The following is a 25,501-nucleotide window of genomic DNA, read 5'->3' on the forward strand; positions in this document are numbered from 1 at the left end:
CGGAGATCAGCTCGTATCTCCCGGCGGAGATCATTGATCCCCTTCGCAATTATTTTTCTTCTTTCGCCATGGATAAGATAAAAATTTAACCAGCCGGCACAGTAGACGAAACAATACAGAAATTACTTAAATTGTATTCGGGAGAAGTAAAAAACAAAACATAGGAAAAGACTTGTTTGCGCTAGGCTCTCACCTGCGTAGTCAATGTTTGTTTGTTAGATGCTTGTTGTCAAATCACCTCTGCAGAAATGAAGACGGTCCAGGATTGCTGTCGCTTCTTATAGCTTTGGAGCTCCAGATGGCTGCTGGAGGGCGCTGCGATCTTTGGCACGTGTCGCCAATGCAGTGGCGGTATGCAGCTCCTCCTCCCTGGTAATGAGTCAAGCTACAGGCTTCGACAGTACCAACGTAGTGAATTTTCTTTTGTTAGATGCTTGTTGGCCAAGCACCGCTGTCGAACTCGTTTCGCAGCGGTGCTTGGCATTTAAAGTATTTAAATGTAGCCTGAATTCGCTTCTAAACAATATTAAATGTACATAACAATAAAAGGCATTATATGTTGATTATTGGTTTTTCGTTTTCACCAAGACATCATCTAACTCGTCACGAGCATTAAATTACAAGAAATGTCATTCATAAAAAGGATCATGTCATTATGAGAGTCATATATTCTAAATAACTCCCTTTCTCTTTTTCTATCAACTGAGGGTTTTATAAAGTGCTCAAATAAAACGAAACTTAGCGCAGTTTGAAAGAAAATAAAGACACGTACAGAATTCTTGGTTTAAACCTTTGTTATGCTAAATGGAACCATACCAAGGTCTGTTCAATTTATATTAGTTTCAAAATGTTTGCTTTGTGTCTCCGCTGCATTCGTTCTCATATCCCCTCAAAATCGTCATTACTGAGCAAGCTTACTTGATGAGTAACAAGCGTCAGGTATCGTTTAGCAAAATAGTTTTGCTGCAATAATTGAATAAGGGCATTGACACAATAGCCCTGTATCTTGTATTCTAGTTCTAGAGCCGTATTCTGGGGGGGAGTGTGAACACTTATCTCGCAAGTGTCTCTTCAGAGTTACGAAGTAAATAGTGCATAAAGTTATCCAGTTCTATATTGGCAAAAATATTTTTAACACGCAGGAATACGATACATATAATTTAAATTTTTTCAAAGAACTTAATAAGTCTTGTGTGCAGGTCAAGGCTCTAAAATAGATCGGATTTTTTTAAACTACTATTTGAATGAGCAAATTACAATTGTTTTAAAAAATTAAATTGACTAAAAAAGAAAGAAACGTGTTTCCACTAAAAACAAACTTTGCCAAGAAATAACGCAGTTGTAAGCAAAGTACGTCAAACTGTTATAGATAACAACACCGTAAAAACAACTAAGACAACAGATGGAGATACACTGGGAAAGAAAAGTTACGCCCCTGTTTTTGTTGTCTCTTTTTTTTTTGCGATATTGCTGCTTTAATGAATGACCAACTGCCCCAAGCTCCCATCTTAAACCGGAATAAATAGAGTCATCGGATATTGGACTGTTGGTGTGAGCACGGCATGCAGACCCGAGAACACAAATCAAGTCTGAATACTTTTGAACTAAAATATCAACTGGTTCTAATACTTTTCTGTCGTTATATATGCTTCACATTATATTATATAGATTGTTGCAAACAACTATTTTTTGTGTGCACCCATAGTTTAGGCTTGAGATTTATGCAAATTCGGCAAAGTTGCATATGTAGGAAACTCGACGCCGGCAGTTGCTGCTTTAAAACTTATTTAGATGCTCGTTCCTTCAAGACTATATATTTACTATTCACGAACTATGTGCGAGAAAAACAAAAGAAAAAAGAAGAATGTTAGAAAAAAAGGTTTAGGAAATCAAAAATGTCCTTTATTTTTGAAGCCTGCTGAATTTGTTCAAAATCTGAAAACTTGTCTTGTGTTGATAAATTAATTCAAGTATAAAGAAACAATAAAACATAATCCTTATATTGTTCATAAGGGAATGACGTGTGTTCTACATGACATTCGTTTGAATATCTTAAACCAAAAATTTTATTTGAAACAAAAGAGAAATGGTGACAGCGGCGTATTTGGAAATCCTAGAGATATTCTTGGCAATAAATACGATGCATAACTTTAAATGTTGCTGAACTAGGGTATACGTAAATTACCTTAGAAGTATTTCGGGATTCGTCGATAATACTTGGGGAATCTCGCCAAAATATAAGATGTGACTAACGACAATCGTCCACTCCGCCGTTTGTTTCCGCCCCTGTGAGATTGTATTTCTTACGAATTCAACACGACTAGACTCTTAAACATCAAAATCGTTGATTTTTGTCGTATATATTTACTCTAGAACACAAAAGAGTTTTTACTCTGGGAGCTGTTGTCAAACTACTAAACATTAGTTCGTGGTCACTGGTCACAGTAACAATGCAAGTCTTTTTCAGATGTGTTTATAGATAAGCAAAAGAATAAGCCTACTGGCTTTCCTGCTCCAAGAAATATGAGCGACACGTCGGGATGATCAGTGCGCCCACGCCGCTCCCTTTTCATGCGGATTCCATAATCCGGTGACAAGCATTCGGCTCTGAAATATACTTGGGTAGTAATTCAATTACTGTAATTGAATTACTGTAATTTAACCCCTTGTTGGATAGTGGCCACTACAGTGGACAAAGTTAATTATTTTTTTTTAAATAAATTGCCAGAAAATCGAGCTTAATAAGGCTTACCGATGACGCTACGTCTCTTGTGCGGGGCGAGAGGAGCAGCGAATAAAATTGGAACACGACCTTTCCGTGAGCTGTATTTCCGAAGCCGGCTTTGATCCTTTTCGCAGGGAAAGAAACCTGCGTTTCAAAAGCAGTTACGTAGTCTTCTCGTCGTCCACACTGCGATGTTGAACGAAGGCAACCGATACCTGTTTACTTCGCACACTTTACGTCTCAAATTTGCTAAACCTCGATCCACAATTTCTTCATCAACCGCACATCCCGGAGGAGTGGTAAACCATTTGGGAAACCAAAAGCCGCTCTCAAGGGTGCAAATTCGAAGCAGCTTTTGCATAATAACCAGAAATTATCGCGTAGCGTGAAAGAAGGATAAATCGATTGCCACCAGAGGGCCGGGTCAAGCAGAGTAATTGCAAGTAGCTAGGCTAGGTGGCGCTAGGTACAGTCCAATTCATATGCTACAAACAATATTTTAATATGCTCACGTCGCCATCGCGCTTCGGATACATTGCACCTGTATTATACACATATATACATATACATTACGCGTTACGCTGAGCCCGCTCACTACCCCTGAGCTCTGCGTTTCCGTCTTTTATACTGGTCGTTTTGAACGTGCGAATTTTCTCGGTGACTGCCTAAGCAATAAAAGATATTACCAGTATGTTGATTTCTTTTGAGCCTCTGGGAGTAGTTTGAACGGCTCAGGCGATGAATCTCTTAATAAAAGTAAACGCTCATGCCGTAATTATTTGAAAGCCAATAGATCAAGCTACTTCAATGCGGTTCCAAGCCATGTGTTTGCTTCCCGGCACGACATATCAAATCCAGCATTTCTAGAGTAGTGTTTGTTTTTCTATTTCTGCTGTTCGGGCGCGGCTTCAGCTGTCGTCTTGAATTTATCTGTGTAGAGGGAGTATTCACTTAGGTGGAAGCGATGCTTCATGGGCGGAGAAATCGCTTTTCGATCAACTTTAATGCAGTTATAGCCGCGACTTGAGGCAGGTGTTAATTGTACGGATCTGTGCCGTAGCGAGCTCAAAATCGTCTAGTCAGGCTCATACCAGCGTGCCACTTGGAGGGCAGTTTCTCCAGGAAACGTAGTATATGTAAACAGCAAAATAAAGGATAGTTTGTTTTTGTTTTGTGGATTTACCTATCAATTTTTTTAATGCTAAAATTTTAAACTGTAAATGGCGAGACAGGATCTGGGTCATACTTCCATACTGTTCGGTCCTTTCCCCGGAGCGCAATCGCTTTTAAGGAGGGGACAACCGACAGTCACATTGGCCACTTTACGATAGGAGCTACGGTTCAGACCAGCGTTCCAACATGACTATCCGCACGTTCATCGATTGTATCTAATCCCTCAAGTGGTCTTCAACTCTTTAATATAAAGCGGAATGTCACCCTGCGACACCCGGCCCTTTCCGATCACTGCCCGACCAGTGGTATCAATACCCGAGAGTTTATGTCATCTCATCTTGTTTTTAGACCATTGATACGCGAACATACGGTTACATCGACGGTAATTCCAGTCTTCTGTTCATAACGCACAACACTGCCATCGCGATGTCGCTGCTATGTTGCTGACACGCAGAAATACAGAACCACGTTGGTTGACGGTTGGCACTCGGCATCGGAAAACAGAACCGAACTGAGCATTGAAGGCACCCAGACACCGGGTAGCAAAACCTGCATGTCTTGGACGCCGTTTCCGCGATTTTCATAACGTTGTCGACGTCGACAGATCCAATATGGACGCATCGTTCCGCGTACGTAGTTCCGCGTGGGTTCCGCAATCCGGAGGTGGCCATCTCAGACCAGCGCACGTAGCGCTGCTGGCACTGCTCCGTAACTTTGCTGTTTCTGGCTGCTTCGTTTGCTCGTTTGATAATATTAGTGGTAAAAACGTAAATGCAACCGAAATGTTTTTAACGTTTGGACTGGGAGACGGAATTACAGGCGGCCTTCACTGCCGCTGAAGCTCAAGCAACTCAACAACTTTTATTAAACAACGTGCGTGACGCGTGCTCGAAAAACAAAACCGAAACCAGATGAGTCGGAAGGGCGGGAGCTTTCTCCCCTCTGCCTGGAGAAGGAGAAAAACATCTCGTTCCTCCCTCCTTCTCGTGTCCGCCGGGGAGCAAGTTAGAAGAAGGGATGAAAACGCGCCGTTGCTACCTTTTTGCTCCATTTTTCCTTAGAGTGCAATGGGAACAGCGATGACCGCCTCATGCCTTCGAAGCGGCTGCAACGTATATAACTTCTGCTGCTAGTTTATTATAGTAACTGTATGACTAATATAACTGTTCTCATGGTTTACATGACCGACATCAGATACGTATGCATCTTAAGTCTGCTAATCAGAAAGCTCGACTGGTTTTATTCTTCCGTTCAGACTAACGCTATAAATGCGCTACTTTGGGGTCATGAGTGCCTCTAATGAGGACCTCTTTTGAGTGGAGCTGTTGTTCTTGATTTCCGCATAGTTCATTTAGATTTTCAAAACACGGCTGTAGTAAGCATAGTAGGCGTTTCTGAATTACAAGCTCTTATTTTTGCTCGGTCTTAAAATTTTAATTTTTTGAAGAATTATGCTAAAACTGAAACTACGGTTTCGGAAGGTGGTGATAGCCTTGGACATCCATTACAACGACATTGAAAAGGTCACCCTTGAACAGCCATGCTTACAGTTTGACACCGTCGCGCGAACCGGGTGGTTATCAATTGAGTCCGTTCTTGTTTCGACCTTCTCACTTGGCCCTTCTCAAAACAACCATTCCCAAAAAGATGGTCTCTCTTGGGCCTGTCGCATTTGGCCCTTTCCCGTTTCGTCTTTTGCATTCCAACCCATCCTCATTTGGGCCCGTTCTCGTTTTGACCTTTTTACCTGGCCCTTTTCAAAACAGCCATTCTTGAAAATATATCGCTTTGACCCCATCGCATTTGACTCTTTCTATACCAAAATCGTTTATTTATTGTAATAATAATGCGTACATTGATATGTGTGTGTGAGTGTGTGTGTTTGACACGCTACAGGCATAAACGCTCTGTAAGGGATTTTAGCAGTGCGTTGAGGTCGTCGTGAAGAGGTACTAGCTGACAATACAACAGCGAACTGTTTATCGCAGCCAGATCATGTTCCGAAATGTCGCGTTGTTGAAGGTCTCTCGACTTGGGACAACGCCACTACTTCTATAATGCTGTTGTTCTCAAAGGGGGGTCTGCGAAGCCCTGTCTCATCAGTCAGGCACGGCAATATTAGTTGTCTTTCTTCACGTTGTGGAGATCTGGCTGCTCTCCTCCGCGCCGAACCTCCGGACCCCAATTTCCGGCCTCCGAGATACGTCATGCCTCGGGGGAGCGGCGGTGACATCGCGCAGCACAAGGTCCGGCTGGACCACTCCTCTAAGCCGTCTGACGTCACGAGTCTGCCTTCCCAGAAGAAAGGACCCAAGCCTTGAAAAGGGGAAGCCGGACAAAGGGAGCCCTCTGTTGGACGGCAGCGCTCTCGAACGGTGGACACGAAGGATGGTGCAGCGGTGACAAGGAGACGAAGACGCTGGCGCGGGATTTGGCGGGAGGCGGACGCACGCGCGGGGAAAGTGCGGGCACTACGTCGAGTGGCGGACTCGACAAACAGACCGGGCAGCGAGCCTGGACGACGACGTCCCCATGACGCGGTGTGGACGACCGCCGCTGGGACTCGGAGAAGCTGCTATGGCAGCGAACTCTCCCCGGCCTCGCTGATGACCGTCCCCCGATCCCGAAACGTCCCCAAGGCAATGAGTGAGTTAATAAACCCTTTTGCCGAGAGAGAAGTATTGAAGTGTCATATTCATCCGGAGACAGGGTTTGAGGGAATCGGAGCTAGAAGATACCCGCAGCGTTGAGAAGAAACGTTCCAATTTTGGCGAGAGTACTCTCGTATGTATGTCAATGAGATAAGTCTACTTCACACTAGCAATTAGTTATATCCATTTATTAAATCATTATCATGACAACCTATAACTTTCTATTCCCCTAACCCCGAACGGGCTCCTCCCACATATCCGCCTTTCTACAACGGGTCCGCGAAACATCAGTGGTTGAGAACCACTGCTATCATGTGTGCTATTTCTGTTCAAACACAGTTTACAAATTAAATGTCATCGGTTTTTTTCCTCATTTGCTTAGAGGAAGGGAAGCTGGCGTCAATGTACGATTCTCAGTGAGTGCCTCTACACATAACATATATATATGATGGTATGTTGGGGGCCCAAGCAAGGTAAGGCTCATCAAAAATGCCGCGAAGGCATAACGACGTTAGAAGCATGCCGAACTAGAGCCATTCGGTCCTAGCGCGAACGGGCAAAATGAAAATGGGTCCAGTTGCGAAAAACACCATTCGGATCTTATGAGAAGGTTCAAACGAGAAGGACCAAATGAGAATGAGTCGAAATGTGCAAGGTTCAAATGCGAATGCGACGTTTTGAGATACACCCGCGCGAACCATGTCCACGTGATTATTCTGCCCGCAAAGTCGAGTGTCATAGCGCGATTGTATCCAAGAAGGAGCTCCGCGTCCAACCCGAACAACAGTCCAAACCTATGGGCTACACGAAAACGACAAAACCTAGGCCAGTTTTGCATCAAACTCCTCTCATTCACTATCACACCCGTAAACACCACATTTTAATACGTGCTTTTGTAGTAATTATATCTTTATATATTAAGATCAGTTATGTTTCGACTCTAAATAAAGTGATGTATTTTTGCCTAAGGCAATATATTTACTTCGTTTCGGTTCGAACTTCAAACGTTAAGGCTCTCTACATGTACTTCAGAATACCGAAAAGCGTACGCATATTAGGCACCTAGGTGCAGCGAATCCTTGGCATGTGAAATTTATTGTTCGTGCGGTTTACGAAATCTCGTTGACATGGGGGAGGGTAAAGGATATGCGTGAAATTTATAGTGTATAAAAAAATGAACGCGTGAACTTCAATCGTCTGTGCAATCAACCTCTGGAGGGCACGAACATTTCCACTGTTCAGATTTCCATCGTCTTAATGCCTCATCAACAGATGGCTCATTCCGGGCTGCCGAAGTCAAATATCATAAAACATGCTACAGGAATGTGCAATAAAGGCAGGCCCTCCGCAGTTTTTTCCAGCAAGGCTTCAATATGTTTACTTATAAAAATACGGAGAATATATGGACATGATGATTTCTCACTTCTCGCTATGAGTGTTTGCTTCGACAAGTGTTGGCGCGGAGACGATATCTTAAAATAAACGTTCAGTTGTTTATCGGTGCTTCTCCGGACTAATATTTTATTTTTCCGTCGTTCTTTCCCGCTTTGTTGTTATGTAATTTAGTTCCAACGGTCTACAGGGTGATTCAAGGAGACGCCAGGCACTTTAAATCGAACGCAAAATTCGGTTTCTTAACCTATAGCGCTACGACTTAGTGCAGCGTTGCCCACAGATGGTGCATTTTTTTTTGTAAAATTTGCAAAGAGCGAACTTACGTGAGGAAAAAGTAAAGAAAGAAAAATGCTTAGCTCTTTTGGAAACGCAGCGACGCCACCGGTCTTCAAACAACACGGTGTCGTTTCGCACAGGAGACTAGAGATGGCGCAACGAACGCCGCCAACGAACGAGCATACGGCGCCGAGAGCCGGCGTCTTAGCAGACAATCTTTTCGACTCAAAAGCGGCACGCGTTCCGCAGGCGGCGACAGTAGCAGAAACAAAAACAGGCGCGGTAACAAGGAACTGAAGTTTCTTGTTTGTCAAACTTGCCGGCTCTCGTCGCCGTATGCTCGTTCGTTGCGCTATTTCTTGTCTCCCATGAGAAACGGTACCGTGTTGTTTGAAGACCGGCGGCGTCGCTGCGTTTCCATAGGAGCTAAGCCTTTGTCTTTCTTCACTTTTTCCTCAGGTAAGTTTTATCTTTGCAAATTTCACAAAAAAAAAAAAAATGCACCATCGGTGGTCAACGCTGCACAAAGTCGTAGCGCGATAGGTTAAGAAACCGAATTTTGTAGTCAATTTAAAGGGCCTTGTGTCTCCTTGAATCACCTTGTATTTTGCACCTAGGTGCTTAGGGCTATTTTGAATCTAGAGAAAAATTGAACTACGCCTCTCAGTTGGAGCTGTCTTGACGTTTCTTGTAGCTTCTTCTAGAACAAACATCACTCAAAATAGTTCAAAATATCGCGACATAAAAAACAAAAACTATGCGTGACCATATTTTTAAAGACTGTGTCATTGTTAAGTAAGTTCAATGTATAAAACATTTGAGTGTTTTTTTTAAGCTACGTGACGTGAAAGACACAGGATATCTGCTCTGAGCGAAAGAATACATGTCGAAAGTCATAATATCTAACTATAGTATTGAGCTGTTTTAGTGAGACGTACTCCAGACTGAGTTACCAACAAGAAGACGTCAGTAATCTTTTTTTTCCCTTACATTCTTCTAAGAAAATTTTCATGTACTAGCTGTAGAAACTTTAAAAGGCATTTCTGTTTAGATGCGTCGATGTCTTCTGACACGAGGTCGTTACTGTAGTTCGAGTATTTATGTTATTAGCGTATGGAATTGTATATACGTAATTGGTATTTTATTTTACTTTGTACTACAGTATACACCCTGGTAGCAGTCATCAAGCCCACAGGCATAACAAATTAATTTATGTGAATAAAATATGATACCATGCTTATATGATAATATCAAGCCACAGCTTTAGTTATTCTCAATGTTTCCTGGCAGGTATTCTAAAAGTCGTAGTTTATTATATCTTGTGAGCTGTTATAATTTTTTTATCCATAGACCAGACCCTTATTCGTTTCCTACTGATTACTAAAATAAATCTTTTCTTTACATTTTTGTATCTTACACTAGTTTGAAAAAAAAAAGAAACGGCTTTTTTAATATAGAGTTTGTGAAGTATATAGGCGGAGAATATGAGTAGGACCATCTTATCCGGCCGTTTTTGTGTCTGCGATCCCCACCAGCTTTATTGTCCCTCAATTTGTCAAGTAGGGAAACGTAAGGCACCTATTCCTCGCATTTCAGTTGTAGCTCAGACCACCTTGTGCTCCAAAACTGCCAGGAACGCCAAAGGAGCCAAATAAATTTTTCAGGTCGTATTCCCTGAAATCTGAACTTCAATAGGATAATGTCTAGCTAAACATCTTTCCAAGCCTAAAGACCTTTAAACACTAAGAAAGCTCCTGTAACTCACGGGAAAAAAAATGTAGAGTGGAATTAAGAATTATTGTATGGATAAACATTTATTGCGCGTGTCTAAACACTATTTTGGAGAATTAAAATTAAACATGGAAATCGTCAACAACTACAACAAGAGCAAAAAAGCGGACTAAGGAATTTGGTATTGCTTTCCAGCGTTACATGAAATTAATGATCGTGCTGGGAGTTGCCTATTCTATTCCGCTGCAGATTATTTTGGTTTATCCTCTTCTTGAATTATTTAGCTTATTATGGAATGATGAATATAAGTAGCCCCAGAGAGCACTCGGCCCAGCAATATAATTATTTAAAATCAGCGACCAGGGGAACGAGTTTTAAATTCGGGTTTATATGATGTGGCGAACGACCATTAAAGTAGTTTATTTAGAGTCACTGACTAAGTGAGCAACGAGGGGTGTGGCATCTTGTGTTCAAACATCTTGTCTCGTGATAGGTTGTTAGGCGTCCTTTTCGGATGATGCCAAAATCTTTCTGGCTGTGGAGCGATAGTGAGATGCACGGAACTCGCCAAGCCCTGCGTTTCTTACGTTATCAGTGACTGTGGAAGGAAGGCGGTTTTGTACAAAACGAAATTGTGACTTTGCAAAATAATTCGGCACTTTCTTCTGGCTTGTGCGAACACGGAGCGTACCGCTAAACGAAGTGAAATTGGTGGCGCGCTCTTGTCGACTGACCTTGAAAGTAATTATTTATGTAAATGTTGTCGGTAAGGACAGACTCCTGCAGGAGTCGTATACACGATTTTAATACCTTGTGGTAACCAATGTGTATTTATTTCGCAATTGAAGCACTTTCACAAGTCTTGCGGAGCCCAGTAGCGTAGACAAAGGCCTGTTCAGCGTAGACAAAGGCCTGGCGTAGCTGGCCTAGTTGGCGTAGTTGGCGTAGTTGGCATGCCTAGTAGAATATAAAAATGTGGGCGGTGAAATAGAACATCGGAGTTTATCTTAAATACTACTGGTATTGAAATTTAAGAAGGAAACCTAAGAAAGCAGAAAACTGTTTTAACCGAAATAACGCTTTGACCTCAGTTCTAAACGTTAACTTTAATATTTTTACCGGAATCATGATATTTGAATTGTTCAAACTAATTTCATATGCAAATGCTGTACGACATGTTTGATCGTCTTTTCATATAAATTTTGAGTTATAAAAAGAAATTACAATGTTTGAAAGAAAAGCAACACCAAAGATGCTTGTTGACTGCCATGCTATATGGCGTCGGAATATTGTCAAGAAAGACACACGATGAGGCAAGAAAAAACGAATGAATTAAAGATTTAATAGGGTGAACTTGTGCCAGAGATAATAAAATAAAAGTCGTTTACAATTTTCTGTGATGCCGAATTAGAGCTCAGCTTTCGAGGAGTAGGAGGGGAGGGTACAGAGAGAAGGGTCACGTGTGACGTCACAAACGTCACGAGGTTAAGATTTTCCGCTAAATTTAGCCGAAGCATTTTTCTGCTAACTTTAGCAGAAATATTTACCGCGAAATTTAGAGGCAAAACTTTTTACTCGTGATGTCATTATAAAAAAATTGTCCCACAATGCAACACGCGGTTACGCCGACGGCGACGGCAACGCCGCTCAAGCCGGAAACGGACGCCTTATGCCTCGTTCACACTTTCGAACCGGCGGCCGGATCCGCGAGAGTTCTGACGCACGGCGACGAAAGCAGACAGAATTTCCGGTGGAGAGCGAGATCACTCTGGGACCAATTTCGAACGCCGGAAAAAAGTTTTCTCTCGCCGCAAGCCAATCAGAACGCAAAGGCGAAGTGGCCCTTGTTGACGTCAGATCCCCGCGGACGAGCTGACGACGATGGCGACGAGAAACGCGCGGGCGAGGAGGAGGCTAGGGAGCTCTCGTCAGCTCTCGTCTATTCGGGAAACTGCGAGACGCTCGCGCCGCGCACTGCGCAGGCGGCAACAAATGTGAACGGCCCGATCTTTTTTCTGTTGTTGTTGTTGTAAGCGTTGAAGTGAAAATATGCATAGTGAATAGAGTCAATATTGTATGCGCACGACGCGCATTTCTCACTGACTCTTCTTTTTTTTTCCGGCGAGCGATTTCAGTCGGCGTCGAGTGCCTATTTCGCAAGTGTGAACGAGCCATAAGAGCTGCGCTATAAAAAGAACAACACACTTCGAGAAATCACCAAGGAGAGGAAGTGGCCGAGTGGGCTAACGCGTCTCAGCCGTGGAGCGAAAGCTTACGATAGGAGCCTCCTGGGCTCGATCCACGCCGCCCCGCCCGTTTCGATCTGGATGAGTTTCGTACCGGCACGCGTTCGTGTGATCACTAGTGCGTGTTGCACGTTAAAAAACCCAGGTTAGCGGTTGTACTGCACTGGCTAAATTTCTCATCTACAGCTAAGAGACCGATTACCCGCTAAGGCGCATCTCCATCAAGGCTGTATAAATATACAGATAGAACAATTTTTTTTTCGAGAAAGCACCAGAGAGCGTCGACGGCGGCACCAGCTAGCTACGGTGAATTGGAGTAACAACTCACTATCGCGAGAAAGAATCAGAATCAGTGAATGAATCAGCAATACAACACTCGGCTTTTTATCTACAATGCTCGTCATCTCGAATATTCGACCGACGCAGAATGTTCGGGAAAGAGCTATGGCGAAACTGACCATGCAAGGTCGTTCTGGCCTCTTTATCTTTTACGCTCGGGAGAAGAGTATACAATAATCTTCTAGATTAACGGAGAAGCGTGTCTTCTCTATCATATGCGCGGCATTACTCCCCCCTTTAAAAAGCACAGCGCCCCAATCATGGTGGCCCCAGTGCAAAACAGGACAAAACAATATAAGGGTAAGCTGAGAAGAGTCCTCTGGAACACGAAAAGTCCGCCGTCCTACCGAGAGTAGAACGGCTTGAGTCGAACGACCTGGAACACCTCCAGTCGTGATCGGCCTCGTGATGATGTTAGCACCGCGTCCGTCGAAAATTCGTAGTTGAGCTACCAGAGGCAACGAAATGTCTTGTACGGTCAGAAGCACAGTTTCAGCAGTTTTTCGCTGTGGCCACAGCGACAAATAGGTCTCGAAAAAAGCACACCCTGTTTCCGGACAGGAAATGAGCCCTCGACGACGAAAGTTGTAGCGGCAAGCGTCGCCACGCTGCTGGTCTTGAATCCCGAGTCGGTCGAGCTGGCGGATTTGTTTGGCCTGTTGAGCCGTCTCCCTGGGAGTCGTCAGTCCAATCGTCAGCTGGCTCGTGGGGCAGCATCGCTTCCAGCATGGTCGTTACTTTCCGACCAAGTACCAGCTGGAAAGGTGTAACTCCAGTGGTGTCTTGAACTGCTTTGTTGTAGGCAAACGTGACGTAGGGCAAGGCCTCGTCCCACGTTTTGTGCTCCACGTCGACGTACATGGCGATCATGTCGGCGATGGTCTTGTTTAGCCGTTCCGTCAGCCCGTTTGTCAGCGGATGGTCAACCGCAGTTCGACGATGGGTGGTGTGGCCGAGCCGGAGGATCTCTTGAGTTAGCTGTGGCAAAAACGACGACCCTCGATCTGTAATCAGTACTTCGGGAGCGCAGTGGCTGAGGGCAATCCATTCAACGAAGAACTTGGCGACTTCCAGTGCAGTACCCGATGGAAGGGCTTTGGTCTCGGCATACCTCGTGAGGTAATCGGTCGCGACGATGATCCACCGGAGTTCTTGCGTTGAATGTGGAACGGTTCTAGGAAGCCCATTCCAACCTGCTGGAACGACGCAGTCGGGAGAGTGATTGGCTGCAGGACTCCTGCCGGATTCTTCGGTGGTTTCTTGCGTCGTTAGCATTTGCAGAACGATCAAACGTAGAGGTGGGCAGACTGCGGGAGCTTGTGCCAGTTGTATTTTTTCGAATCCGTGCAAGTGTTCTGCTCTAGCCCAGGTGCCCCGCCGTCAGATCGTCGTGGCACGCTTGGAAAACGTCCCCTTGAAGACTCGCCGGAATAACCAGCAGCCACGTCTAGTTGGTGCCGCCGAAGTTTTCTTACAAAAGCCTTACAAAAGCGACCCAATGTGTGAAGTCGAAAAGAAACTGTCTGCATGGAAATTACTTGAGTGCAACGTTGTCGATGCCCGATATTGAAAGTAAAAAAGCGCATCTGTTAAAACAAATAAAGATCCTTTTACTCAAATCCATTATGTTGTTCCTGGCGTTCGCTTTGAGCCAAGCTTGCTGAAGGTCAATTCTTTTGCGCCATTAAATTTTATTTCTCAAATTAGACGAAAGACTGACGTCAGACTTCACTTGAAAGAATTTTCCCTTATCTTATAGTTTAAACAGGCTGTAAGGGAATGTCCGTATAACAGAGTTTCCTAAGTTCAGCACAGTGAAATGCTTCTAATGGTTGCTTTATCAGGGCAGTTAGGTGAAAAACATTTCTGCTCGGCATGGGATGGACCATCGACACATCTCTCGAGTAATTAACGTTTTTTAAAGAAAGCGATAGAGACAATATCGCTTCTTTTTTGCTTTTTATGCGTCAGAACAAGGGGGGTTTCCCAGTTGGAAATTTTCACAGAACGTTGGTGTCCCCGAAAATGGAGCAGTGAGCACTAAACTTGAGAGTTCGTCGGCTCTTGGCGATTGAGCACATTGTTTGTAAGATTGTCGACCTCTTTTATCACTGTACCTCCATGTATTAACCTTTTCCTTAGTTTATTCTTATGAAACCTAGTTTGAGACGGTACGGCCGCAGACATCGATAATCTTCCTACTGCATTATTTCAGTTGTTTCGCAGTCGAACTTGTCCGAACGACGAACATGGTCAGATAAATGTGTTTGTAAAAACACCCACAATTTAGGCCCATAATCCCGTGGTAGTTCTCAAGGTGGCCATGGGCGTACCAAACGGGGAGGCAGGGGGGGCGCTTGCCCTCCCCCCCCCCCCCCCCAGTTCTGAGAGTGGGGGGGGGGTGTTTTGACCCCCTGAAACAATCGCCACTGGGCAGGGCAAACACTGGAGGCGGCGCCCAAGGGACACCAAGGGCATCGACCCTCGGCCCTTGGGGGGAGGGAGGGGAGGGGGGAGGGAAGGGAATTTGGGATGCCCCCCCGTCAAACACAAGTTGGTACGCCACTGAAGGTGGCCCATTACCACTTTATCATTGGTGATGTACCACAAGCGATACATTTATATCAAAAACAAAGCGAAGCGCCATAACAGCCCAACACAGCCGCCAGCCTAGCGAAACCGAAACCAACCAGATTGAAGCCACCTTATGGAGCCGCGTGTGTAAGTGCCCTCTGCCTGCCGGTCAGGTAACTACTGGAACGAAAAGCTCTATGACTAACTACTGACCACGTATATATTTTTGTTCAGACCGCATTCTTGTCTTCTTCGCATATCTTCGACGGAAAGAAAGAAATAATTATGTACCGTCAAATAAGCAGTGTTCATTAAGATGTTAGAGCCTTAAAAAAAGAAAAAAACACTGAACGATGTGTCAGGTTGATTGGGGCTTTGTTGTTTATTAAATTCAGATAATTTTTGAACACAACTATGCATTGATTGTGCGATATTTTCCCTAAAACACGCTAATGGTGCGCTAATCCGAAGAATGAAACTGCGTTTTTCCCTTGGCCCAAGTTAACTAATCAAGCATGTGATGGCGTTTTCAACGTTCATACGAATGCGCATAATTTAGAAAGATCTGTTTTTATCCATCCGCTATCGAATTCAAGCGGATCGTCCTATTTCTTCCCCTGGAAATGCTTGTGTCTTATTTTTTTCATATTCTAATTTTTTTTAAGAAGTTTAATAAACGGGAACAGCTGCTAATTCCTAGTCTTTTATCTCTGTGATGAATGAAATGTTTTTTCGCCCAATGGAAGGCTAAAGTATCATTACGTGTACCTATATTTTAATTGACTTGTTTTCTCTCTTCACAGGATATGACGTTCACTGTGCGTCAACCAACTGCACAATCTGGAATGTTAAGGAAAAAAACGCCTTCGCGATTTTAGGAAGTAATGACCTTCTATTATGTTGTTGATTAATTTTCCGGAACGCATAACTCATCTTGATAAGTTATTACAAAAGCTAAGATTTTCAAATGTGTTTCGCAACTCTTTTAAGTTCACGACCTGAGCGCCATCATCGAGCTGGGAATACTGCTAAAACACCTTACGTTTAGGGAACAAACTGTTGCAATGAATAAATGTTTCTAAATGTCAGTGTTAATTTATAGCTAAGTTGGATGTTCAGGCTTCACAAGGAAATTAATTTGTCATTTCTATTACTCTGACTGATTTGCAATTGACAAAAGGGACCCACATGCATTAGTTTTGCAACGGGGGGATGTCACTGGTGAAATAAATGAGCATCACTAAGAATCTGACTTTATCGCTGTCTCTTTGGGTAAGGCAAACTAGATTACTTTTATTTTGTTTGAGATTTACTGTATAAGAAACACAGACATATGACACTATAAATGTTCGTTCGTCAGTATTCATATTAGCTATTATGTTATTATGTTTTGCAAGCAATTGTCAAAAAGCGAACTGTAAAATGTGGCCATTTTATTGGCGCAGTTCGAGTGTATTCTGCTGAAACATAATTATAAAAGCTTGGCTAATAGTAAATTACAATCTTAGGAAATCTGGGCTAAGAAGGAATATCAAGGTTAGAAATGCGATCCATCATTGGTTGCCAATATTGCGGAAGAGTGGTATTTAACACGATAACTACATTGCAGAAAATGGTTTGTGATTGGATTACAAGATTAGACAAACCTGAATATATTTGGTTAATATTATTGCACTAAGATGGCACATTATTGGATACCAATATCGAAAATTGTGGCTGAATACTGGAAAATAACATCGAAAATCGCGGCATAATATTTTATATCAATATTGAATATCCAGGAGTTTAATATGACACCAATATCAGAAAAGAGGCCCATAATTGAATACCGATATTGGAAATCCTGGCTTATAGTTGGAATTCAATATAGAAAATCATGGCGTAGTATTGGCTAGGACTATTGATATCTAATTGGATAAATTAGGATGCCAATATAGGAATATTGGATCTTCACTGAATCGTCATTGTCCCAATATTGAAAATTTCATTGGTCCAAAGTTGGAGCGGGTTGCGCACGAATATTTGGTCCAAATATTGGAATCCAATCAATCGAATATTGTGCCGAAGTTTGGCCAACATTGGTGTGCTGCCTGAGCCATAGTTTTTGCTAAGGGATGTATAGTGATCGCATAATCACATAACATATCCTACGTAAAGCCAGTGTCAATCGAAGAACTATACAGCCTACACCCTTCAAGTATTTTGTCGCCGTGCCAAGATTTTCTAATTTGGATATATTTTGCTTCTTCGCACTTCATAAAAAGAGTTTGAAGTTCAATAACGCAACACTTATGGTGTATAGCGTGTTCAATCGGAGAAATCAAAAAGCAAATATGAAAAAATATGTTAATCTCAAATTCTGAAATAGGAGACAGCAGTCATTAAGGCACTTTGATGGAACTTATTTCGACGGTACTTCAGTTCCGATCGGAAACTTTCATTTGCATTATAACTTATTACGTAGACCTCAACTTCTGATGTATCTATGAATTTACTTCCTAAAGATTTTCGTCTAAGGCTTTTTTTACAGCAAACAAAATATTTGTCGTGTTCCAAGACAAGGACTCTCAAGCTAGGTATTTGCTTTTAAAATGTGATGTCATTTGTCAAAAAAAAAATTAAAAAAAAACCGGAGGCGGAGGAAGGGGAGCCAGAAAAACTTCCGCTTCGTTTATAAACCTCTTTAACAGCTGCTTGCGATATTTTCTATGCACTGCTACAGATGTTACTCCTACATGTGTGAGTGCAAGTTACAGCTTAAGGTTGGAATGAACCTTGCTGGCATTAAACGCGTTTTCTCGTACATGTTAGAGCTATGCCTTTAACGGAAGTAGAAAATTGTCGGCAAATTCAAGAATAACGTCACCGAATTAGCTGCAGTTCACCGGGCTTTGTGAATTAATTTTTATTTCTGAATAGACAGTAGCATTACGACTACCTTGCAATGACCATTGCTACAATTACAAATGTTTTCTCATATGTTAGAGCTATGCCTTTAACGGAAGTGGAGAATGGTCGGTAAATCTAGCAATAACGTCGCGAGATTGTCTGCAGAACACCTTATTCTGTTGATAAAATTTCTTTATAAAAAACGGCAGGATTATGACTTTCACGTCAAGCGCCTTTTGCAGTCATCATGGAATTGTTAAAGTTGGTTGTATGCATTTTCTTTGTAGATGGTGTCTGCTGCGGTAATAATCTTGTATATCTTATATTAGGCGTGATACTGGGGTCGGTGTTCTGCGCGATATTGAGTTCCATATTTTCTCTTTCCTCTTTTCTCCACTCGAGAAACACGTTCACTTACTTAGCAAGATAAATTGAAATGGCTTGGGTCGTTATTATTTTTCATATATTTTATAAAACTGTAATGAGGACCATAAATGCTTGCAGTAAATTTCCTTTCCCTAAAAGTTTGGTATGTATACAGGTTGGCAGTGAGAAAATGAAGTTAAAGCTGCCATTCTAAGAATGTATATATATGCCCTAAGAAGTAATTTCACACAGGTGTATGTAAGTTCCAGGCTGCACATATGCTGCGAGTAGCGCAACAAGGCACTATTTTTATTTCCTCCAGCAGTAACCGCTTTTATACTCTCGAAATCAGGAGGCACACCGGTAGGGATGTGCGAATAGTAAAATTTAAACTCACACCTAATTCGAGTCGAATAGCGCCAAGCAGTGGCCAAAAAATGCCGAACGTCGAATCGAATAACGAATGCAGAGGACGGGAACTAAATAAAACCGCGCAGAGTACTATCGTTCTGGCTCAAGAAAATACTACCTTTTTATTCACCCTCTGGGCAGAAGAAACGAAGGGTTCCTAACACGAATAAAAACGGCGTTGATGGTAGTTGCAATGAATACCAACCTACACGCTAAACAAATTATCAGTGCGTCTCATTTTCCGAAGAGCACTGGGATAGCCAATCATTTTAGCGGACGAATACAGATTGGGTGAATGACGAGCCCGAAGATATCGTTTGACCTACAACTTCGATATGACATTGAGCATGACGTGAACATGTAAAGAAGCATCATGCTCAGTGTCACACCGCGATTTTAATTTTAAGTGTAGAAATATTTTCACCCTCGTCATTCATGGATTGTGGTCTTTCGCTTGCCGAGGGTTTTGCGGAAAAGTAGAAGCCCAGGTATCTTAGTGTGTACGCTTGGATGCGTAGCGTGCTGGGTTAACACACAAGTACATTTGAACCACTTCAGTCAGGCGACGTCTTGCACCACCTAATCGCAGTACAACGCTCAACACTGAGGTGAGTCAGAGGACGAGGCCGCTTCCATGGGTATTGCCATATCTATCTTAAACGTCAATTTTCATATGCACGCAGCAACCGAGACTGGGCATTTAATTGGCGACGTACGCGGTTTGCGCATTTAGAGCGCGACTGCTTCATTCGAGGACTACAAACAACGAGATATTATTTAACAAAATTGTCATTCAGCTAGGGCTTTCTTAATGCAGCCATGGGTTAGATCCACCAGATGCCTGTTAGGAATGTGCTACCATAAGGAGGGTTCATTTTAATAGGCTCGGATATTGTCCAGCAATACTGATACTCAGTTTGTGGAATTATTCCGAAACACGAACAGCAGGAATCCGAAAGTTAAATCGAATTACTGTCTCAATCGTTATTAGATTAGAATTGGAAACCCGTATATCTGCAGGCATATAGAATATTGTATTGGTTTCATTCCGAAGTGTAAGTCTAGCTTGAAAAGAAGAGCGAATTTAAGCGGACGTGAGGCTGTGTCTTAAATGTAGATGTAAGACCAAATCTATAATTTCATCGCAAAACAAAGGCACAGACGATAGTTCCTTTGTGTCTTTCTCTACATATTGATACCAGCTGATTCTAGAATGTCGTCGCCTCATTCAATTATACTATTAGTGTTAGGCATCCATTATGTTGGAGATAGCCGCCTCGATTACTCCGAGGCAAAGCACCGGACTAGGGAGGCTGAGATGCCGGGTTCGAATCCCGGCCGAGGTGTCCCCGAACTGACGGAGGTTTTATGCTGAGGGTTTTGCGGAAAAGTAGAAGGTAACCGAGTTTTCAGTTGCACGTCGAAAGATGCCCAAATGGTAGAAACTAATCCCGAGTCCACCCCTGGCGCGTTCCAAACACTCTTCGTTAATTTCGCCCGACAAAACCCATAACCTTTAATTTGACTTTGATTATGTAAGAGGTCTCGACACATTGTAGGTGTTTACTAAGTGTCGGAGCACTAAGTCATTTATTGACAGATCAGTCTATTAAGTATATGAATCACCGGCCTCTTTTCGGTTTCAACAAGGATTAACAAATGCAGATGCAGCACCTGCTTCCCGCCATTACCGCCGCAATCGACTCCTCTCGGTCTGCTCAGATAACATTTTGTGCGATGCCACTTTAAAACGATCCAACATTTTTTTTTTAACGGTGGACAAGGTGGGAGCATTTCATCATCGTCAGAGCCGCTTTCTTGTCCCGTCCGGTTACTTTTGCTTCCACTGTATTTTTTTTTTCTCCTTCTGCCGCAGTCTCCGGTTAAAATCATCATGGTAGACCTCTGCAGAGTTTGGTCCTAGCATTTGTCAGGATTTTCATGCATGAAATTTAACTTTTTGTACCGTGCGGTAAAGCGGCGGTTTTCATATTTTTTCTATTACATTTATTTAGATTTTGTATTATGTAGATTTGGTGCAGGCAGTTTTATTCCAAAAGGTAATATATAAACGACAACATAAGATTGTTAAAAAAATGTAACTTTCATTCTAAATTCCGTAGATTGCAACGTTTACTACGACATAATAAAATAACATCCAGAAACCCGTACCCCTCTAACGCCGTTTGGCTTATATTTTGCAGCAAGCATAACGGAATGCAATTTAAATCGTACGGAGGGAAACTGTATTGATGCTCGAATGGGATTTTACTACGATCGACCGTCGAACACCTGCAGACCTTATCTTCAGTGTTCCGATAAGGGTAGTAATTTCTCAACAGAAGAACAATTCAAATACTACTGCATCAGAGGTAATTAGACGTTTATTAACACCCAAATATATTATATACTAGGCATTACCATGCTTGATCCTTCTCAAATCGCCCATAGAAACGCTATACAAGTTACTGTGTATATCAAACAAAAATTATTTAAACATTTTGATATTTTAACTGTTCTCGGAAAACAAATGAAGATATGAGCAGTGCCTAATCTTTAATGCATTCTGAACACAGCTAGCCCAGCCAATTTTGCCCTAGAATTATGTTGGTGTTCTTTTCATTCATCTCATGTTTTGTTCGTGTTCCGCCAGATGTAATACCAACTTTTTTTTCTAAATATTATTTATAATATTAGTCATTAGAGTTAATACTTGTGCTTCTTAGTGTTCTTATCTTGTTGTCTATGCACTTCCTCTATGCATCGAGTGCTACTTGAGCACACTGTCATTTACAAGGTTGACAACCATAGCGCAAATGCTCGAACAATAGATTGACGCTTTCACTGCTCGGAACAATTATGTATATTAGCGTTAAAATACTCGAACTATAGGCGCCTTGGTATAGATTCATCCTTGAAAAACCTCGAGATTGAGTAAAAAAAAAAAGGAAAAAGGGGTATCCGTATTCGAGAGTTTGTTTGTGTGACTCTGTGAGGCTGTGTGTGATATACCATTTTCCCTGTTTTCCTCAATCTCAAGGTCTTTCACAGATTCAAGTGTCTTTCTTGTCGTCACCTATTGATGCTCTCAAATGTCGTTTATGTCTGCCGCCGTCTAAGTGTGATCTAAACATTTCGCTTTTCACCGCGTCTCAGCCCATTCGACTCCCGTATGTGTTGTTTCTTTTTGCTTTTAAGCTGAGTGTCACAGAATGGCTATTGTGTCAGCCTGCGAAAGCCTCATTATAGACCACACTGATATTCACTGTTTAGCAAAAAAGGATGCACGCGTTTCTTTTATTTAGACAAAGAGTAGTGTATAGTAGTTGTTGTTTTTACCATGCCCTGTAAGTACAGGGGCACCGGACCCGGACAACCCAAGCAGCACGGATTTTGACCAGGCAATGGCCAATGGCTGGGGATGGTCTTGTGGCCAGTGGCCAAAGAGTGGCCATTCATTGGCCAATGCTCGGCCGATGGCTGATGGCCAGTGGCCATTGGCCAATGGCCAGGGAAAGGCCAGTCATCGGCGAATCTCTGGCCAGTGTCTGGCCACTGGCCAAAGGACCATTGCAAGCCATTGGCCAATGCTTGGCCAACTCTGTGCTGCTTGGGAAGCTACCTCATGGAAGCTTTTTGTCAGGTGCCCTCAGCACATTATTGCCGAAAATAAATATTACTTACTTACTTACAGAGATGGGCAGTATTTTAAATACAAGTATTTGAAATACGTATTTCAAATACTTTGTGTATTTTGTATTTGTATTTAATTACAAATTTGGTGATGTATTTGACGTGTGTATTTAAATACTAAAACGTGGGTATTTCAAATACAATTGTAATTAAATACTATTTTGAGGGCGAAAATACATCCCTCAAATTTATTGTTACTGTCCAGAGCAGGAAGAAAGCTACGTCCTGCACCGAATGCAGTGTCTCTCAGTCAAGCACAAGCGTTTAGTGACTGATTACGGTGCTAGTCAAGGTGAAGAATTGTGACGAAATCGACGTTCACAGGCAGACTGGCTAAATAAGTGCCTGTGACAACTTGTGATGCTTTTCAGCCTGATTTCCATCCATATTTTTGCCTGGAACATTCTAAATGCGCGGGTCGTACAGATTTTCATACCTGGTGCGAGTTGCAACAATAAAACATTCTCTAGCTAGTGCTGCGCGTCTTGGTCGTCTCGGTTCTTTGTTGGTCTATACCAAAATGTAATCGACAAAAAAAAACCACTGCTTTAATCTCTGTACTTCTTTAACCTATTACGTCCAAGCTGATTACATTGTTTTGTGATTAAATTTCTATTACGTTACTAAAGCCTCGCACACTAACTCCCGAGTGTGCAATGCGTAATTAAAATGAGATACCCAGAAACCCGTTGCAGGTGCCCTGAAGTCGCTGACGCAAATTTTAAGGAATGTATTTGGAAAAGTATTTGGAGGAGATCAAATACATTTGGTTGTATTTGTATCTTGTACTTAAATGCTTTTTTGGAAATGTAATTAGATTTGTAATTAAATACATTTTTGACGAAGTATTTTGTATTTGTATTTCGATACATATTTGCATGTATTTTGCCCATCCCTGCTTACTTACTAATACACACGGTGCTTCTTCATAGAAGCATTGCATTCATATGATTTGTTTTACTTTATTAACAGGTATAAAGAATGATTCCTTAAAGTCAATACGCTCGTTCAGACTAATATTGTTCTATAAATTACTTATTTCTTTCTGCGGCGCAGGATCAGACACACCAAGTACAACACCTGACTACTACGACTACTATTCCGACTACCCCGGCAGGAGGAACCCTGATTATCACGAGATTTGTTCACAACCCGGCGACGTGGGCAACAGTTGCACATCCAAAGGTCATCGTAATCATCGACAACAGCGTTTTTTTTTACAATACATCTGCAGGAGACTGCCAATCATTTGCTTACAGGGGGCGTGGGGGAAATGGAAGGAGCTTTATGACCAAATTAGCTTGTGAGCATCATTGCAAACGCGCTCATAACGACCACAATAATAATATAGACCACCATCATAAATATTATAACAAGTGAATGTACAAATCCTGTAAGGAAAAATGGCGTAGTGTACAAGATAAAAAAAAAACCGTGAAACAGGATTTTCCCTCGGATAAACTTATTACTTTTTTGTTTGAAAACTTCGCAGATATCTTTTTGGAAATTATTCATTTCAGTATTCAACCTTTGGGTGATTATGTGCCCTCCGCTGTTATTTATTTGATGACACCACCTTAATTCTGCTGCAACAGCAAACATAATTACAGAATTGCATGTTTTGTGCTAGATAGAAATAAAATTGTAGTGACTAGCTCGATTAACTGGCCGTGTAATCAATTAAAATTGCTTTATTAGTGATACATATAACTAAATATTTGTATATAAACGAATCGGTAGAATAATTATAAATATAATGCCAGGCCGACTCCTGGCAGCCCCGCACGTGACCGAATGGTTATCGTGTTTGGCTCCCAAGCAAATGTCGGGGGTTCGATGCCTGATATCGGACCCACGAAAGTAGAGGGGGAGAAAATGAAGAGAGCAACAAAAAGTCCAGGATGAAATAAAAGTATCTTATTTTTTTTTTCTTATGAACTGTGCATCATTCTTCTAATAAATAATTAAAATAAAGTTGTCATATTGGTTTTGAGATTATTATGATGCATAAAAATGCCCAGGAAATTCCTCACCTGGAAGGCATTTGCATTTTGCTTCTTTAACGCGAAAGCATTAACTGTCTCGGGGAGCGAGCTGACGTCATCAGTTTGAAGCGCGAAAACAGCAGATAGTTTCGTCGAGGCTCCCATTGTCCGCTGCGCTCGTCAGTTTCCCCGACCGCTCACCCCATGGCGCTGCGTGTCCATCAGCGCGTCGTTGCCCCCCTGGGCACGGAACGCCCAAGGTGACCGTGTCCAGGGGAGTACACGCGCTGACCGGCGACGAAAAGTCTGCAGCAGACGAAAAAGGGAGCGGACGGGCGGCTTGCATGCTTTCGCATTCATTACTCATTAGGAATGCTTAGATGTACCTCGATCTTTTTTATTTGCAAGTCACGTCAACAGAAGGCACACAAGTGAGCGGAAAACAGCAGTCATACAAACAAGCATTTTTATAAAGCACGACTCCAATGTACGAAGCCTCCACTCATCCGGTCTGATAAAACAATTACGCATAAGTAGAAACACGGAGCACCTTGATGGATATACGATAAACAATGTAAAGATGCTCTACCATAAATTACTTCCGATCTTAACCTGATCTAACAAACAAAAGTCTGACGTGATTTGTTCGTCAGTGTCGATTTCTAAGGTTCCCGAAGTACGTTCACAAGTGAAGATCAAGGAGACGGATTGAGGGCAATGCGAAACCATGAATCACCTCATCATGAACCTTCACTTCTCGGTGTGAATAAAGAAGGGCAAGTCGTACAAGCCTCACCTGAGAGGGTGGGGCGCGCAGGTAGGTCTTCAGGCGTCTCGGGGTAGAGAATCAGCACTCAGTGGTCGCCGTAGTCGCGAAAAACGTGACGAAGATCTGAAGAATTCTTCGAATGTTCGGGTGGAACAGGGGGTCATACGCACGAAAGCTTGGAGGGCACTCGCTGGGACATTTCTGTTATTTTTCCACCTGTGCCGAAATAGCCTTAGCTGGCCGATTGCCTGGCTTCTGGGTCTTTGTCGAGGACCAAA

The 25,501-nt window shown here is 42.5% G+C and overlaps 1 pseudogene; it reads left to right on the top strand.

Annotated features, from left to right (window-relative positions):
- The first annotated feature begins 18,208 nt into the window (after positions 1-18,208).
- Positions 18,209-23,849, top strand: LOC115319792 (annotated as a pseudogene).
- The last annotated feature ends 1,652 nt before the right edge of the window (positions 23,850-25,501 follow it).

This window comes from Ixodes scapularis, unplaced genomic scaffold, assembly GCF_016920785.2.
Source record: "Ixodes scapularis isolate PalLabHiFi unplaced genomic scaffold, ASM1692078v2 PGA_scaffold10__122_contigs__length_95168666, whole genome shotgun sequence".
Classification (NCBI taxonomy): domain Eukaryota; kingdom Metazoa; phylum Arthropoda; class Arachnida; order Ixodida; family Ixodidae; genus Ixodes; species Ixodes scapularis.